Source organism: Pinus tabuliformis, chromosome 4_2, assembly GCF_031772625.1.
Source record: "Pinus tabuliformis cultivar Carrire ecotype Pingquan chromosome 4_2, CPIR1, whole genome shotgun sequence".
NCBI lineage: Eukaryota > Viridiplantae > Streptophyta > Pinopsida > Pinales > Pinaceae > Pinus > Pinus tabuliformis.
In genome coordinates, this window is record NC_142304.1 from 299,492,671 (window position 1) to 299,512,377 (window position 19,707).

Here is a 19,707-nt window from a genome sequence, read left to right on the forward strand (position 1 = left end):
AATTTATCATGGTATTCGCATTGCCGCGCGGAATGGATATCGGAACCTCGATATAGAGGGTGACTCCCTACTTGTGATAGAAATGTTACGGAAATTACAGGGGGGCAAAACCTGGGACCACGTTGCAAAGAGCTGGAGGACGGCTGCGATTATACAGGATATCCAAGGTCTGATGAGGCTGATCGACTATATTACAATCAATCATGTTTTGCGACGAGGCAATAGGGCGGCCGATTACTTAGCCAATTGGGCGTGTGGGGGATCGAATAGGGTGTTGGATGGCAGTTGGGCTGTATTACAGGAGGAGCCGCGGTGGGCAGAGCTGGCAACCATCTTACGGCAAGATAATCATGAGGCGAGTGGGTTTGATAGGACTGCTTAACTACATCCCTATAATGATTTTGAAAGGAAACGACAGGCGCATTTATGATGACATTGGAGGTCTGAAGAATAGAGGGGTTAAAATTTCAATATGGCGGAATGAGTATCTGCAGGCATGCGAAGACATGCTCATCCCAAGGACGAAGGCAGGGCAGGTACTGAGGTGGGAGAGCGGTGGCGTCAGGAGGATAGGGATCGTATCACATCAAGATCCAAGACCTGAAACGTGTAATAATGAGCAGGCTTGGAAGATAACTAACACTAAAGTGGGAAGGTGGTCGCGCGGGGTTATAATGCTGCATGGACGAGTTCTGAGTATGCATGACGGTAGATGCAGAACGGTAGCTCTCATACCTGTGTCTAGCCGATCGGGAGTAAGGTTCAATTCCACCCTGTATACAAGACGAGAGAGGGAAGGAGGTCTGGTGCTATTGTTGGAGCAGAGTCGGGTGGACTGGTCGCAAAGGATTACGAAATTGTTGCGTAACGTTATGGCAGTTAATCCAGCCCGAAGCGAAGGTCGGAGAACACGTAGTCAGGGAGTAACTATGGAAGAGAAAGGGAAGCAGGTGGCTGATGAATCTTTGCCTCCCATTTACCTGGACATACCAGAAGATTCGGAAGAGCCTGAAGTGGATATTCGTGAGTTTTTGGCAGAGGATCAACAGCGGCCGACCTCGGGAGGAAAGGTTGGAAAGTGGATGAGGCATTCGGCTCCAGTGGGCACCAGGGACGATACGGAGGTTGACTCGGAGGATGCTGAAGAGGATGACGATGGATGGCGCGGTAGAGGTCGCGGGCGACGAGGGCGCGGAAGAGTGCGGGGTAGAGGGAAGTTTGCAGGGTGTGGAGGGAACCGAGCTTATGAGGATGGCTCAGGCAGTGGGGTTCGAGGTCGACCGAGGGGCAAAAAGGATATGCGGACGAAATTACAGGAGGCGGAGGCGGCCTACACCAATGAAACCAATTTTAAAATTCGGAGGATTATAGATCAGTTAGAGGAAGAGGTAATGCAGGATCAATCTGACCCTGAGATGGCAGACTGGGAGACTTTTCTCCCTGACCCGGGACATACTAGAGGGAGGATGTCCCTTTATAAGCAGTCATTGCATGTATATTGGGGTATGAAACGTTTACTTGCAAAGGCCCTGGAACAAGTAGCTGTTGAAATGGTGGAGTTAGCTCAAGGCGTGCCTACCCTTAAAAGAGAACTGAAGAATATACAAATGACTCTTCTCATGCAGGATAGGAAGATGGACCAGCTGATTCAGTTTCTCAAAGAAAGTGGAATAGCGGTTAAGACAGAAACTGAGGCCAAGAGTGATACCCTGAAGCAGTAGACAATGCAGCTGTGGACAAGAGGTTTTTACATGCAATTTTTGCCATTTTGAGATATTAGATGTTTTTGTTTACAGTGCTGAACAGTATGGTTATGTTCCCAGCTCTAAATAGTATGTTTTTAGGTAGAATAGAGGGGTTTTTAGTATGGTTTGATAAACTGAACATATACTTCTTTTGGATGGCGGTTATATACTTTCGAAGGCCACCCGGTTTCCCTGTTGGGCGGGTGGCAACCCGTATATGTACATAGTTTTCTTACAGTAATAGAATTCTACCTCAGATTACAGAAAAAAAAAAAAAAAAACTTTAACTATATTGTCTATTATAAAGAATAAAGTAAAAAAAATATTTTCAACATCGTAATTTAAAAATGATGCATTGATTATTATATTCTCTGTCGTTTTAAAATAAAAAATTAATAAAAGAGTTTCCAGAACTGTACGAATAAAAACATGAACATAAAGAATAAAATATATAAGAAAAAGATTCTCAAGATTACATTAATTGTGATTTTGAAGAAGTTTAACCTGAGTCGTAATAAATGTATAGATATATTATTTTTATCGTAATTTTATTGAGATATAAATTAATAATAATAAGATTTTTTTATTTTTTTTTTAATGGTTCAGTAATAAATTGAGTGGATAAGAATGTGATTATTGTATTCAGGTTTCTATAATTAAGAAAAGTTTTTAAGTAGAAATTGTATTTAAGAAATTTTTTTAAGTAAAAAATTTATTAAAAAAAAATATGGTAAATTTGATTATTAATAAATTAATAGAAATGTGATTTGGAATATAATAAGAAAGAGTTTGAATTTTTTCTATTGTCTTAATAATGAATTAATAAAAATGTGATTAATAGTAAATTGATAGAAATATAATCTTGAATATAAGTCGATGTTTTTTGGTTTGTTTATACATCTAGAAGCTTTTCAATCAGCAGTTAAGCAAGGGTTTCCTAAACCATGGATTGAGAGCCTCATTATCCCTATTTTTAAAAGTGGGGATACAAATAACCCTTCTAATTATCGGACAATTATGATCAGCCCTCTCTTAGCCAAATTATATGGTAGTATTTTGGAAAAGAAGTTGAACATCTGGCTTGAAAGTGAAGGTAAGCGGGCTTGAAAGTGAAGGTAAGCGACTTGAAATAAATTAGTTTTTCTTTTCAGTGAAAGTCACAGAATGATGTCCCTAGTAACAGAGAAACCCAAAGATATATATACTTCAGAGTTCACTGGGCTCAAAGCTAATATAATAATATTTATAGGCACCAAGTTATTACAACAATAATTATTAAAGCAGTGCAGCTTATTATAATCGGTGCTAAGTAGACTATTCAAAAATCATGAAAAATTAGTCACTTACGACTACTTCTCATGGAAATGGTCATAGATGAATGACTTAACGTAGTTGAATCCAATACTTAACAATTATATTATTTTTCAAAAAAAATATTATTTTTTGAATTTCTCAAACAAATTTTTAAAATCAATTTTATTCAATTTAATATTTTTTTTAGGGTAAATGTTTACAAGGGATTTGAACGGTAATCTTTTCTTTTCGCATGGAGTGCATCCATTCATTCACCATTAATACAAAGCCATATAGACATTAAAAATTTAAGAAATTATAAAAATTAATTATTAAAATTATACAATTGTAATATAAAAAATATAAAAAAGAGATAATTAAATCTATTTATATATTCAAAAATATAATTTGTCAATTGGGATTATCTTCTCCAGTTAGATTCAAATCGTAGTTAGTTACATGATAAGCTATAATATTTTGATAATTACAATAATTTGTAATGCTTTGATAATTATAATAAGCTGCAATGCTTTAATAATTATTGTTGTAATAATTTGGTACCTATAAATATTATTATATTAGCTTTGAGCCTAGTGAACTCTAAAGTATATATATCTTTCGGTTTGTCTGGTACCAGGGACATCATTCTATGACTGAACAGAAAAACTGATTTATTTCTTTTATATATATATATATATATATATATATATATATATTGCAAAAAATAAAATAAAATAATATAAAATTATAATTTCATGAACAATTAAAGGTTTGAATTTCATAATAATTGTAAACTAGTTTAACAGAATAACATTGTACACAAAATTTCAGTTTTAGTGGGTTAAGTTTCCACAGTTCTGAAGTCTCAATTTGACAATTGGGTTACAAATATGTTTTTTTCAATGGAAGAAGTAGTGCTCAGAGCAGTTCTCAGATATATATAGTTGGAAATCATGCTCGGAATAGTTTTTAGTTTTCGAAATACATAATTTTGCATAGACCTGTGAAACCAAACCTCCCTACCTAAATATTAAACCACATCCTTAACACTGTATTATTAATATATAATAGATATACATAATTTTACATAGGCCTGTGAAACCAAACCTCCCTATCTAAATATTAAACCATATCTTTAAAACTGTATTACTAATATATAATAGATATCTTGTTGCGTGTATCTTCGTTAAACCACATCCTTGAAACTGTATTACGAATATGTATCTTGTTGTGTCTCTTCCTGGTTTGGATCTGGTAATGTCTCTTCCTGGTTGCACTGTTGCAAGCGAAAAAGTACTAACCCATCGGTGTGGGGAACATCGCTGTATTTATTAAAAAAAATAGGGAGAAGAAGTCTTCATGAGTTAGGTAAGTCCAGCCCCTTTTGGTTGTACTAACAGTACAATAAGCACACTCACTCACATAAAAGCATCTATAACTTGCCACATTGTGGGTACTCTGTTATTCCTAGTGGAGGTATTGATGTCTTTGGAGACACAGAGACATGGGGAGAGTAGACTGTAAATGCCGATGGGTGTTACTTGCAGTCGGGATACTGGCCAACTGCTTGCTTACTTGCCCTGGTTTTGTTCATGCTGCAGCAGCAGGCAGTGATCATGAAGATGGAGTGAAGAAGAGTGATCTGAGAGACAAGGGTTTAATCCTGGTGAAAATATGGTGTCTGGTTATTGTGTTTGCAGTGACTTTTGCAGGGGGGATTTCTCCCTATTTCTGGAGGTGGAACCAGAGCTTTCTTGAAGTGGGCACTCAATTTGCAGGGGGTGTGTTCTTGGGCACCGCTTTAATGCACTTCCTCAGTGATTCCAATCAGGCATTTCAAGATTTGGGGCTGAAAGAGTACCCCATGGCATTCTTGCTGTGCAGCCTGGGCTATGCCTTGACAATGATGGGAGATTTTGTTCTTCTGTGGGTCAATCACAGGAGCAGCGTGGGGAGTGAGTGCGGTGATGGAAAGGCATCGGAGGAAGGCGGCGGTGGCGGCCGGGGAAGGAGGCAGGGGAGGAAGGCGTGGGCTGGAGAGAGTATGTTGCTCATATTGGCGCTCTGTTTCCACTCGGTCTTCGAGGGAATGGCGGTGGGCGTTGCTGAGAGCAAGGGGGGTGCTTGGAGAGCCCTGTGGACTGTGTGTCTGCACAAGGTGTTTGCGGCCACGGCCATGGCAATTGCCCTGCTCAGGATGAAGCCCAACAGGGCATTGCTCTCTTGCGTGGCCTATGCTTCTGCGTTCGCCATATCGAGCCCCGTGGGTGTGAGCATCGGCATTGTCGTGGATTCGACCACGGAGGGCCCTGTGGCTCGCTGGTTGTTCGCCATTACCATGGGTTTGGCCACAGGGATCTTCATCTATGTTGCCCTGAACCATATGCTCCGAGGCGCCCACGCTCACGCTCAGGCTCAGGGTCCCCGGAGCAACAGTTGCAGAGCACGTGAAGAAGATGATGACAACGGTGATGATGGGCGTGGTCCCTCCCTGTACAACTTCCTGGCTTTCTTGTTGGGAGTGGGAGTCATTGCGGTGGCCATGATTTGGGATACTTGATTCGATCTGATAATGATTGAAAATACTTTTCTTGTTGTAAATTTGAGGGAGGTCGTAAAATATAAAAGAGAATAATGACAGAGTTGGTATATCTTTGTCGTTTGTATGAATCATGTGTGGATTAGGTTTTTTCCACTAGTGTTTTTTAAACATGTTATTCACCAAACGCTTTTTTTAATTAATTAATATATATTTTTTATTGAGATTGTGCTGGTTTCCATTAACACACTTCAACCTCAATCATGTCTGCAGATTTCCTATTAATATACATATCTAATGTTTTTTTGGGGATATCTATATGAATGTTCAGGGATTGGCTTGTTGTTTTTGGGCTCTATGGGTAGCATGTAAATTAGAAATTAAAATTAAAATTTGACATTCTTTATGGTATTCTTGTATATTATTGTGATAGTTTGAGGTTATATATGGAGATGGAGAAAGATTGTATGGATTATTTTTATCATTTTTTCGAATGTAGGTTGATTGGGCCATGTTGATAGTTATGGATGGTTTTCCTAACCATATCTTAATCAGTGACAAGTTGGAGGATCAATTATTAGTAGAGGATGTTGTGGCTATACTAGGTTCCATCATTTGGAAGTTACGGGTTTCAAACTTATTGAAGAGTGAAAAGACAAGTGGTATATCCCTTGATCAAGATGAAACCCAAATTAAGGGCAGTGTGAGGAGACTTGCAAATATTTGGGTTGAAGTTGAGTCGAGAGATCTTTACATCATTTTTTGTTGAAATGATGCAAAAGATGTTATTTATGAAACTGTATGGGTGTCAAGCTCCATCATAAATCAATATAGTGAGGACCCTACATTTGACAGTGCTATTGTGATAGTCTAAGATTACATATGGAGATGGAGGAAGATCGTGTGGACTATTTCAACAATTCTTTTGAGGGTATGCCAATTTGGGCTATGTTGAACTTCATTGAGGGTTTTTCTAACCATACCCCATTATGTGGTGAGTCGTTGGAGGAACAACAATTAGCAAAGGACACCTTGGTTGTAATAGTTTCCATCATTAGGGAGTTAGGGGTTTCATACTCGTTGAAGAGTGAAAAGACAAGTGATATATCCCTTGATCAAGATGAAAACCTGATTGAGGGCAGCACAAGAAGACTTGCAAACACTTGGGGCAAAGTTGAGTTGAGAGATCTTTATATTGTTCTTTGTCAGATGATGCGGAAGATGCCATTTATGATCCTTTATGCTAAGGACCCTACATTTGACAATGCTATTTTTCCATACATAGGGGTTATAAAGAATTCATAGTTGGGATGCTTTATTGGGAAATACCTCTGACAATACCTCTAAGGGGGTTAACAAGCATTTGTGCACCTATACAACAACACATTGACATTGGAATCCCCAGAGTTAGGAGTTATGGAACTAGTTCAAAGAAATAGAAAATGTGTAAAGAATAAATCTAAGGAATCAAACTTGGTCCTAGGAGAAAAGGGGTGAAGCTACACCAAATTTAGACCATAGAGAAGGCAACTCTAGTAGGAAAGTTCACTAGTAAAAGAATGTCAATGGACATTGTAAAGTGTTGGAGTTCAGAGAATTTTGTCAATAGCTTGAGCTATGAGTTGAAACACATGTTATTGGCAAGAGGATGGATAGTACCACTGACTAGTTCAAGGGAGGTTGCTAACATGATACTTGTACCTAGCTCGAAATGGGGGTTACAAGCCCTCTTCCTTAGAAAAAGGAGGGAAAACTTAAATGTTGAGTTCAAGAAGTTGGAAATTATCTTGATTGGGTTTGTCTCCCGGGTTTTCCCCTCATCCTTTGGTCAAACAATGAATTTCAGGAAATTGGGAATTTATTAGGCATTTTTTATCAGGTTAGTACCTCTTCTTATTCCATCAACTACATGGGGATGACGCATATATTGATCGTCCTAAATGTTCATAGGGGTTTTTCCAATGCCATCACAATTAGATACAATGAATTAATTTATAAGAAAGGGGTGGATTACAAGAGCATTCTTTTAAATATGGGAGTTTCCACTCCTATGAACATTTGGGATTGGATTATGAACATGGCTCAAAATGGTTGAAATGGGTTCACAAGGATAAAATGGATGCAACAGAGAAGACTCTAGCACCTCATGACTCACCCTTGGGGAACACCCAACATAACAGAGAACATTTTGGCTTTCAAAATAGAGGGAAGCTATGCCTACAAACCCTCAAACCCATATTATAGTTAAGCAAGTACTTGAAGAACAATCATTGGGAAAAATACTTCTTCCTCTCCTCTGGGACCTCATTCAATAAATTTAGGCACTTAATTTGGTTCATTGGAACTAGTAACGTATGGCCCAGAAAAGGACCTCTCTAGGCTACTGGGCCTTTTGAGACCCCAACCCTCCACCCTTATTCCTATTTTTGACCTCTAGTGAGAAGAAGCTAGTTTTCCCCCTCTCTCAAAGATCATTCCCCCCAACCCCTTTAGAATCTACATTAGCACACGATGTCTCCTCATGTCAGCTGGGGCTCAAATACAACTTGAGATCCAAAAAAAGGGATATCCAAGGTATGCACGGAGGGATTGATACCTATTAAGTTATGGAGAGGAAAACCTCTAAGAGGAAATCCTTCATATATATTGTGTAGAAGCAAGAAATTCAAAAATCCAAATTGAAAAGCAACATTCTTTCATTGGAGCCCTAAGAGAAAACACCCTAGGGAAGGATCCCTTATGATAATTCTCTCCCTTAAATGAAGAGGGTTGGCTAATCCATCAAGGAAATTGGTCATTAGGAGGTTGGTGGAAACCCATAAACCATGAACACACTTGAATCCTACAAGAATTAATAATGGCTACTGAAAGAGTAATAAAAAATCTCACCCCCTCCCTCCTAGGATGGGATTTCAAGGCCATTGACGCAAAGGGGAGATCAGAGGAGCTTACAACGGAATGGAGGAAGAACTTGTTCACTTTAAATGACACCTAGGCTACTAGAGCTGACCTCGCCACTGTGCTTTGATCAATAGAATTTGATTTGGAGCTCCTTTGTATAAACCTTTTTGGGCCTTAGATTTAAACGACTTTTGGGAAACCACACTTCCCCACCCCTTATTGAAGGAAGGTTTTGTTCTGATTGGTGGTGACATCATTTTCACTTTGGGAGCTTATTAAAAGGATATTTGACAACCCAATTGGATCCATTAGTTGATTTCTTCCTCACAAATCTAGAGGAAGAAGGACTATTGGACATTCAATAAACAAAGCTTACACCCACATGGAGGAATATGATAACAAGGGAGGGTGGAAAAAATGCTAGACATATTTTTCATCTTGAAAGATATGTTGGAAGCCAGTACAAGGATTTGTCAGTGGGTATCTTTGGGTGGAGACTCAGATCATTTCCTATCCTAATTGAACTTGCACCCAATATGGGTAAAGTCCACAATCCTTTTAAGTTGAACTTGGAATGGTTGGAGGATCCTTCCATCGAAGTAATAAAAAATTGCTGGAGACATTTTTGAATCCACCTCTCCATAATCCCCCCTTCTCCAATTCCAAGCTAATCTAAAGAGAGCAATTCCCATTACCATTCTTGATCAAAAGGAAATGGGACTTGGGAGAGGGATAATAGGACCTTAAGGGATATGGAAACAAATCTACAAAAAATCCTTGAATGGGAGGGTAGTGACAAATTTTGATATAAAAAAGTACTTAAATCCCTACAGGAGAGAAAAAGTATAATCTTTATAGAAAGCGAACGATAGTGAAGAATTAAAAGTGAAGTAATTTGGTTGCAATCTAGTGATGAAAACACTATGTTTCTCCTTTGATTTGTAAGTGGAAAGAAATCCATAAACATTATTTGGGCCATAGATAGGGCAAGTGGAGCATAATCCACATGCTTTGCTCATTTAGCTTAGGAGAGGACTTCACACTTTGGAAACCTATCTAATGAATATTCTCATGAAACTAACCATACCATACTACATGCAGCATACCATTTCCCCTATTTCATTGACCAAAAGGGAAACACTCATATTATGGTAGAGATTACAATAGAAGAACCCCTAGGGTTTTTGCATAGTTCTAGAAAGATAAAGACTTTGATTAGATGGTCCCTTGTGGAATTTTATATTGGATGTATTGAATTCCTAGGGAATGACCTTGTAAAGGTAGTCAAGTACTCATGATCCTCTCAAAGATTTTTGTAGCTTTGAATACCACTTTCATCATGCTCATCCCCAAATCATAAAATCCATCTATTTTTGAGCAGTTCAAGCCCATCTCTCAATGTAATAAAACATATAGAATAATATCAAAGACTATAGCTCATCAACTAAAGGATATTCTTTTTGATAACATCTCCCTTGAACAATTTGGTTTCCTCCAGGGATGTAAAATACATGAAGCACTTGGACTTGTTCAAGAGGGAAAGAAACCAAGAATATGCATAGAGGCTACGGAAAGTACTTGAGAAAACCTAAGATTGATCCTTCAAATATTTTCATGACTCTTGGCTTCAACTAGCATAAATTTTCTCTCATTTTTATGAGAGGAACATTCTTTGTATAGATTTTTGGAAATCTCTTGCTTAGTTGTTGCTATAATGACTCTTGTATTTTTTTATGTTTTGAATCAGTCTTTGAAACATTATAGTTGTTATTAAATAAAAATATAATTTTGTATAGAAACTCCCAAATCTTTAATGATGATTATCACAAAGACATGGAGTTTTTATTTTCTAGATATACTATGTTCTCATTCAATGAATAACTTGGGAATTTATGAATGTAATTTTGTTCCTATCTCAAAAATAAAATCACTGGGTTTTTGTTTTCTTGGAAATAAAAATATATAAATGCTCAATGACTTAAGATAAAATAAATATAAAAGGATGATCACAATTTTGATAAAATATTTTATTAAATTTTATATTGGTCAATTTATTTATTTATTTATTTTTTCCTGATATAGGATTTTCAGTTATTGTTTTTCTGTAGCTAGAGGAAATAACAATTAGGTTGAGCTCATACTTGCATGACACCGATTTGATCCTAACCACTACCACTATAACCTCTAGGTGAATCCATACGCACCCCCACACAATGATCCACATGGTAAATTGAGGGATTTAAACATCAAACCTCAAATTTCAACAAAGACTTCATATCACAATGATCATCAGTCGAACTTCATCCCTAGGGGTTTATGGTATAGTAAATTTATTTTATTATAAATATATAAAGGTTTAAATTTGATTTTATGCTATTTCATGATATTTTAATTCAATCACTAAATCATGGGTAATAGTAGTAATGTGTCTCCGATGGTTATTGAGGGGTTGGTGTTATCTATCTAAATATAAAGGTTGTATATTCATTAAGGTTCAAATTTGTGTTGTTTGTATGAACTTAAAGTCATCGAGGTTTAAATTTGTGTTGTTTATATTAACTTATATTCATTTTAACTCTATATTTATCATACATTTTTTGGATATATATATATATATATATATATAAAAAAAATTAAAGGTCTTCATTCTTATAGACATGGTTTCTATTATATATATATATATATATATATTAAAGGTCTTCATTTTTATAGACATGGTTTCTATTTACACGTGATTAATCTTGAGTTTAAAAGGATTTACATTTTAATCCATAAACTACTGTGGATATTCCACTAGATAGTTCATCACAACATATTTACTAAAATATGTTTGAAAATCTTAAATCTACTCTGTGAAGGTTAATTTTTCCTTAGATTTATGGATTCATTAATTACTATGTCATGTTTATGCATGTAGTAGATAAAATATGGAAAATAGAGGACATTGAAATACAACTCACAAGCCACAATGAACACAAGATATGATCTAGGAAACCCTTATAGGAGAAAATATAGCTAAAAGGTGAGACTTCTCTGCTCTCCCTTTCTCTTTATGGAAATGGATATAAGTACAAAGGAGTGAGGCTTGTGGTCTGTGGATTCTTATTGTACACAAAACCTCTCTATTTTCTCTCTTTCTATCCACTCTCTACTACTCTACTCATCTATGGAACAAAATGCATTCCAAAATAATGGAACCTTGTTTCCTCCTAGTGGGTCATTAGGGGGATTTTAGGTTAAAAATGGGCCTATAAAAATGAAATAACAAAATTAACTTTAAAATAGCCAATAGAATTCAAGATGATAATGTTATTCATAGAGGAGAATATTTTGGAGGGAAAAGAAGAAAACTAATTTTTCTAATTGTATATTTTAGATTATCCCTTGTAGGTTTACTCAAATGTGAAGTGTAGACACCCATTGCATGCAAAATTTCTGCATCCAATGAATACCCACTATGCGTACTTCTGAGTAGACCCACGTAAAAAAAAATGCAAATACATTAAGAATCCATGAGATTCCTCCAATTTTTCCACTCTTAAAGTATCAAGATAGATGACAAATAATATAATGATTCCATCTAGATTATGCTCTCTCTCTCTCTCTCTCTCTCTCTCTCTCTCTCTCTCTCTATATATATATATATATATATATATATATATGCCATGTTTCAACTCCATATTGAAATGTTTTGATTATAAGAATCTCTCCCTCTCATGTTTCAACTCCATATTGAAATGTTTTAATTATAAGAATTTCTCTCTCTCTCTCTCTCTCTCTCTCTCTCTCTCTCTCTCTCTATATATATATATATATATATATATAGAGAGAGAGAGAGAGCGCCTTGTCTCACGAACAAGCATGTCCATATGCCAATTTCATGTCTAGCTTAGCTCTTACCTTAAGATTAGATTATTATTATTATGATTATGTCGGTATTGAATTTTCTTATCTAGCATAAATATTGGAATTTCTTTTTGTTATTAATAAATTTTTAAATTTCATGTGTCAATTCTATGTTATACAATGAAGAAAGTACACATCTCCATGTTAAACATAAAATGAATTACACATCTCCCTCATACTTAGTAGAAAGCATCTCTTTACACCAAAGATTCACTCTACTTCAGTCACTAAATCATATATAATAGTGAGAATATGTATCTTACTATTGAAAGATTGGTCTCATCCATCCACAATAGGCTTATGGTCAACATTAATTAATTCATAACAATAATGCATAATGTTGAGATGCTTGTTTAATTTTGATATTCTGAGAGTCAATGTAAGAAATTGTTGCTTTGATAAAGGAGCAATGATGCATATAGTCATGTTTTAGACGCGTCTCTCTCTTTACCATCTACCTAACACAATGGAAAGGCTTCTAGTAACACAACTTTTCGAGGTTGAATTTCATCCCTAAAGTTATATATATATATATATATATATATATATATATATTCCAGAAACAATTCATCCATTCTTTTTTTTAATCATAAATTAATTAAATTTTAAAAAATAAAAATAAATTATTTTAAAAATCAACCAAATTTTATTAAAACTATATAAAATTTTAAATAATTTTACGAAAATATTAACAAACATTTTATAATTATCATTTTAATAATAAATATACATTTTAATAATAGATATAAATTATTTGAAACTTTTTTTCATTATTAAAATTACCTCGTATAATTCCTACACTAAAAAAATCAAATAATAACCTCCTACAAATAAAATAAGTTAGAGGAATACCTAAAGTACTACTTTTATGGACCACGTCCATTTCCACTTTATATAATTCTAACAACAAAATTGTGTAAATTAATAAAGTGCCATACCACATAATACTTTATTAAATTTTAAGGATTTTTTTTAGTTTTTAATTGTGAATCACCATCATAGCAAGGCTTATCCATTAACATGATTACTTAAATGAAATTGTCATATCATATAATTTTTTTTGAAAAAAAATAAAAAAATCATAATATCAAACACGGATATAAGGAAAATAAATTAGTAAATTGTTATACCATATAATATTTTAATTATTTTTTAAAAATAAAATGAGTTGTTATAATTATTAATCACCATAATTCTTCAACATGATCGTTTTACGAAATTGTTATATTATATAATATTTTTATGAAATTTTTATTGTGTTGAGAAGTATTTTACAACTCATTATATAAAGGAGATGTGTAGGTATAATATAAAAAAGTATGTCAATATTTCTAAATGTCAGCGTCAAGAGAAAGCATAAAGCTTTGCACCTTCATATTACTTATATTCCAAGTAATAAGAAATTTATTCATAATCTTTCATGTATAAATAAAGAATTACCCAATTCATATAATTTGAGGCTCTTCTCCTTACATAGCACAACATTTTAATTAACATCCTTTATTACAAAATACATATTTATCTTTTATTGTGGATTCTTGATCGAAATATGGGCTTTATACATTCTTAACACATTCATCAAGCTGTCATAAATTTTTTGCAACTTGTTGTTTCATCACTCTTGTTAGTTTCACATGCTTTTTTGTTGTATTTTGAGGGTTTTCCTTTGCTTTGAGGGTTTACGTGTGCCCCCACAGTGGGAAACAATGCTATTGCAAACAAAAACAACAAAGAAACATATTGAAACATGTTAAGACTTCAAATTCCTGAATTAAACTCAAAGCGCAGATGAATTCAAATGTTTGAATGTTTGTTCCATAGAGTCCATGCAAATTTTCTTTCGACATGTACGGTTAAATCAAGAGTTCATACTTGCATTGTTTACAAATCTTACATAGCCCTTACAAAGCCCCACTACAATTAGTTTTTTGGTGACATAGTCAAGTTAAGCAAGCCGAGAGTATAAATAAACTCAAGCGGATCCATGTTCAAATCCCTTAGCATTTAAAGAAATTCAAATCGAGTCGAGGTCAAATCTCCTAACATTTAAAGAAACTCAACAAAATTGAATTTTATCTTCAGTAAACACAAACACAATCTACTGAAAAACTTGATTAACGTAAGAAAGATAATATGTCAACATTTTTAAATCTTGGCTCCAAGAGGAGGCGTAAGGCTTTGCACTTACACATTACTTATATTCCACGCAATAGAAAATCTATTTACAATCTTTCATATAAACAAAGAATTACCTGATTCATATAATTGAAGATTGTTCTCCTAGTATTAGCACTACATTTTAATTAACCTCCTTTATTACAAAGTACACATTTATCTGATCCATCCTTGCATCTAGATTTAACACAACACGTGAAAATGTGGAATATATATATATATATATATATATATATATATATATATACCAAAAAAACTCCAAAACTTAAAACAGTCATACTGCCAACTTTGCAGCACTACATAAACAATGTTGGTGTCAATTTTAATGTGTTAAGAATGTTGTAACTAGCTTTAGACAAGTTTCAGACATAACTAAATGACATTGACTGTATCTTCAATGGATAAAAACTTGATGTGATACAAACTAGCTGCAACTATTGAAAGCATTTGTAAATATTATCTCTTAATCTTAAATAAAAGGAGCGAGCTTCAAGGATATAGCTTAGGCAAGTTTAGTATGAACTCAAACCAACTCGGTACCTGCTTCATTACAAAGGTTTCGTTGAACTTGATTTGTAATCATGAAGTAGGTGAGGATGGACAATCAAGGTAGCTTCTAATGAAAATGAAGCAAGTGAAATTCTTAAGGAGGTTGAAAAACAACGTAAGATTTTTTTTATCCCAAATCACATATATACATTTGTTGTATATTATATGTTCTTAGACACTTGCTTAAGGATAGATATAGTTATTGATGTTATCACTATGGATCTAGGAAAATATGTTTTCCTAATAAGGATATACATATCTATTAGCACTGAGCCTAATAGGACTTGATAATGCTGAAAACTAAATCATATCAAGAAGAGTTACATTAAATCTAAGTTTAATATATATATTATAATGAATATATTAAGCTTAAAGACTCTTCTCATTTGAGGATAAAATTTAAAGAGGTCGAGAAAACGCTCTGCAATTTGATTTAGGGTTGACGTTAGGGCTGCATCGTTGGTTACCATGACGGGACACGTAGGGGGGAGTTTCGCTCCCTCCTACAACCAAATAGTAGTGGACAGAAGCAAGGATGTGGGAAAGCATCGTTTTAAGAAGCATATGGAGATGATAATAGAGGCCATTAACACAGAAAAGTTGGGAAAAAATGGCCCTCATGAACAGGAAGGGGATCAACAGGGAGCGAGTAAGGAGAAGAGGATAGGGGGCAACAATCAAAAAACTGCTCCCATGAGCACAACTGGGGTTTGCAAACCCAAGTCGACCATAATTCCTCAGGTCATTTTAAGTGACCCAACGCTACAAGCGCACAGAGATCACATGACGGAATATGCGGTGATATGTAAATTCATGGGGATATGGCCGACAGAGAAGGCACTGCATGTATGGATAAGGAGCCACTAGAAATCCAACTTAGAAATAATCGTCCACCTGGGATCGAAGGGTTTCTTCACGGTGGTATTCACAAGCCTCGAGGACAAGGACAGAGTGTTCGAAGGAGGACCTTATTTCTACACTGCCGTAGGCCTCTACATGCGGCCATGGATGATGAACTTTGTCCCAGAACGTGAAACATTCACATCGGTACCAGTATGGATTAGACTCTACTCCCTTCCTCTAGATTATTGGTTGCCGGAGTCTCTGAAGACAATAGGCAACAAACTGGGGCATTTTATAAAGATTTCAGATGCGACTCTGAAAGGAAAATATACCTCCTTCGCTCGGATATGTGTGGAAATGGACTTATCTGGGGCACTTCCAGATGCGATCATTTTAGAAGTGTATGACGAAGAATGGGTGCAGGCGGTGGACTATGAACATGTCCCATTTAGATGTCACAAATGCCATGAACATGGGCATCTATACAGAGACTGTCCAACAAATAAAATGGAAAGAAACGACAAAATCACCACAGATAAAAATCCTGAGGGTTTCACCAAGGTCAGGGGCAAAGGGAAAGGCAGGAAGCGACAACAAAAAAAGATTGATGAGGACCGACAACTGAGCCAAAATGGTTTCAAGATCCCAGAAGAAGAAGTTGAAAACAAAGGAACAAACTAGGAATCAGAGATCACTCCCACTGAGAAGGAAAGGGATGCAAGCATGGAAGATATGACAGAGAACAACCAGAAAAAGGATGATCTGTCAAGTAGAATGGAGATCAGTAGGGACCATGAGATGACCCCAAGTGAGGCTGGTACAGAGGATCATGAACTGCAGGAGATTCTAGAAAGGGAGAATTTAGATCTAGAGAAGTTTCTGGAACAAGGTATCACCAGAGGAGTGGATTCCCTGCCAAAGGAGGATTTTGATAGGGTTCAACAGCTCTTCCTCTGGAGATCACAATCGAAGGGCTATGGAGTCAAAAGAAATAATGAAAGCCAGGAGCATAAGGGGGTCAAAATGGTGGAGGACTCGAAGATACAATCTCCCAAGAACCCGGGTAGGAAGAGAGGAAGAAAAAGACAGAATGAGCTACTGAACGAATGCGGGAAACTCATGATTAACTCAGGTAAGATGAGATATCTCACCAGTTATTCCTTTACAAATCTTTCTTAATGAAGCTTACAACCTGGAACATTAGAGGTTTAGGAAGTAGAAGGAAACAAAGAAATCTCAGCAGTAGAATAAAAGAAGAAAAACCAGATATGGTTTTTATTCAGGAAACAAAATGTTCGATGGACAAAATTAGAGAAATACATTAAAAATGGTTAATCAATTACGAGTATCTGGAGGTCAAAGCAAATAACTTGGCGGGAGGGATTGTTACGCTCTAGGATCCCTAGAAAATTGGAATCTTGGATGCTGAAGCGTCCAGGAACTATCTTTCACTGGTGTGTCAACCAATAGGGGATTAGGAGAGTTACATGATCACAAACATCTATGGGCCTCAAAAGTAAGAAGACAAGCTCAAGCTTCTCACCTCCCTTGAGACACCTTGATGTGCCTTGGATTGTTGTAAGAGATTTCAATATGATCAGATCTCTTACAGAGAAAAAAGGGGGTATCAGACAACTAGGTAGAGACTCCATTGCCTTCCAAAACTTCATAATGAACATGGGGTTAGTGGACACTGAAGCTTCAAATGGCACCTTCACATGGAACAATAAGAGGGGAGGGGCTTCTCAAGTCACCTCTAAGCTAGATAGATTTCTCATCTCAGAAGACCTCTTTCTGTCAGGCCCTACCATGTCAGCTTCTATCCTTCCCTTTGGAGGATCAGACCATTGGCCTGTACAGCTTGAGACCACTTTTATGGGCACACCTAGGAACAGACCTTTCAGGTTTGAAAATGCATGGCTCTCTTACCTTGAATTCACCAGCAATATTGACACATGGTGGAGGGAGGATCTGAACATTCAAGGCACTAAAATGTTCTTGCTCCAACAAAAGCTTAAACATATCAAATCCAAGCTTAAATATTGGAACAAAAAGGAGTTTGGTAATATTTTAAAAGCCAAAAAAGAATTTGAGCAAAAACTCTAGGAGATCAATCATATTATCAACACAGATGGTTTCACTACGGAGCGGAAAGATCTATCTGATTCTCCGTAGAAAGAATGGGAAGATAGATGCATGCAAGATGAGATTTTCTTGAGATGAAATCGAGGGTGCAGTGGATTAGAGAGGGAGAAAGAAACACGAAGTTCTTTCATAAATATACCATAGATCACAGGGCACACAACAGAATCACAAAACTCAAGGATTCTCAAGGGTTAGAGCTCGTCTCTCACAAAGAAATGGAATTTGTCCTTATTCAACACTTCCTCAACATAGCAGAGGAGCCTTTGGTCGACAGATCTAGGTTCATCAGTAATTTCACAAAGTACATCCCTCAGTTGGTTACCAGAGAAGACAACCACAATCTCAATAGGCTAGTGTCAGAAGAGGAGGTCAGTGATGCGATCAAAGAAATGCAAAATGGCAAAGCTCCAAGTTCGGATGGGTTCAATGTGGACTTCTTCAAAGCTTGCTGGAGAACAGTGAAACAGGATATCCTTGAGGTCGTGGAAGACACAAGAAGATGTAAATCAGTTCTGAAGGCTCGTAATGCCTCCTTCATAGCTTTGATCCCAAAACAGGAGAAAGCCATGACTCCGGATGGTTTCAGATCCATAGCTTTATGTAATGTGGTGTATAAAATTATTTCCAAAGTTATCGCCAATAGACTCAAACCCATTCTTCTAGCTCTCATTTCAGAGGAGCAAACAGGCTATGTGGAAGGAAGACAAATTCTCAATAACATCATCCAAGCTCATGAGGTGGTACACTCTCTCAAAAGTAATAAACAAGATGGTATGATCATTCAGCTGGACCTAGCGAAAGCTTATGATAAGCTAAGTTGGTCTTATATAAGGGTAGTTCTAAGAGCTTATGGCTTCGACCACAATTGGATAAGATAGGTTTTGGCACTAGTATCCACAACCAGTTTTTCCATCTTGCTTAATGGCGCTCCTTCAAGAACCTTCATGCCCTCTAGAGGTCTCAGACAAGGGGATCCGCTCTCTCCCTTCCTCTTTGTTATTATGATGGAAGGGCTAAGCAGAGCGATCAAAAAAACAAATGTTGAAGGAAGAATCCAGGGTCTCAAACTTACCCTATATGGAGCAACAAATACTCACCAACAATTTGTGGATGACACGATGCTGCAGGGTATACCCACAGTCAAGGAAGCTAGAGCGATCAAACAAATCCTAAACGACTTTTCAATGGCGGCTGGCACAGAGGTAAGCCTCAACAAATCAAAAGTTTTCTTCTTTAACACTGACATTGCTATTCAAAGGAACATCACAAGAATTCTATGGTTTCAAAGGGACCAGTTACCTTCCAAGTACCCGAGAATTCCTCTTACAGACAAACCTCTAAGCAAGGGAGTGTGGGAGCCGATAATGAATAAGCTTCAGGACAAGATCAGGAAATGGACATGTAGGGCTTTAAATTTGGTAGGACACCTTGTGCTCACACAGGCTGTCTTGCAAGCTATTCCCTTTTTCATGTTCTTAGCTCTTCCGGCTCCTAAAGGAGTCTTGTAACAGATCAAAAGCATCCAAAGGGATTTTCTATGGGGCAGAGGGGAAGAGAAAAAGAAGTGGGCTCTAGTAGCTTGGGACAAGATCTGCAAACCCAAGTCCCATG

At 36.4% G+C, this 19,707-nt stretch overlaps 1 pseudogene; it reads left to right on the plus strand.

The window, feature by feature from the left end:
• The first annotated feature begins 4,308 nt into the window (after positions 1-4,308).
• LOC149169184 (zinc transporter 11 pseudogene) lies at positions 4,309-5,804 on the plus strand (annotated as a pseudogene).
• The last annotated feature ends 13,903 nt before the right edge of the window (positions 5,805-19,707 follow it).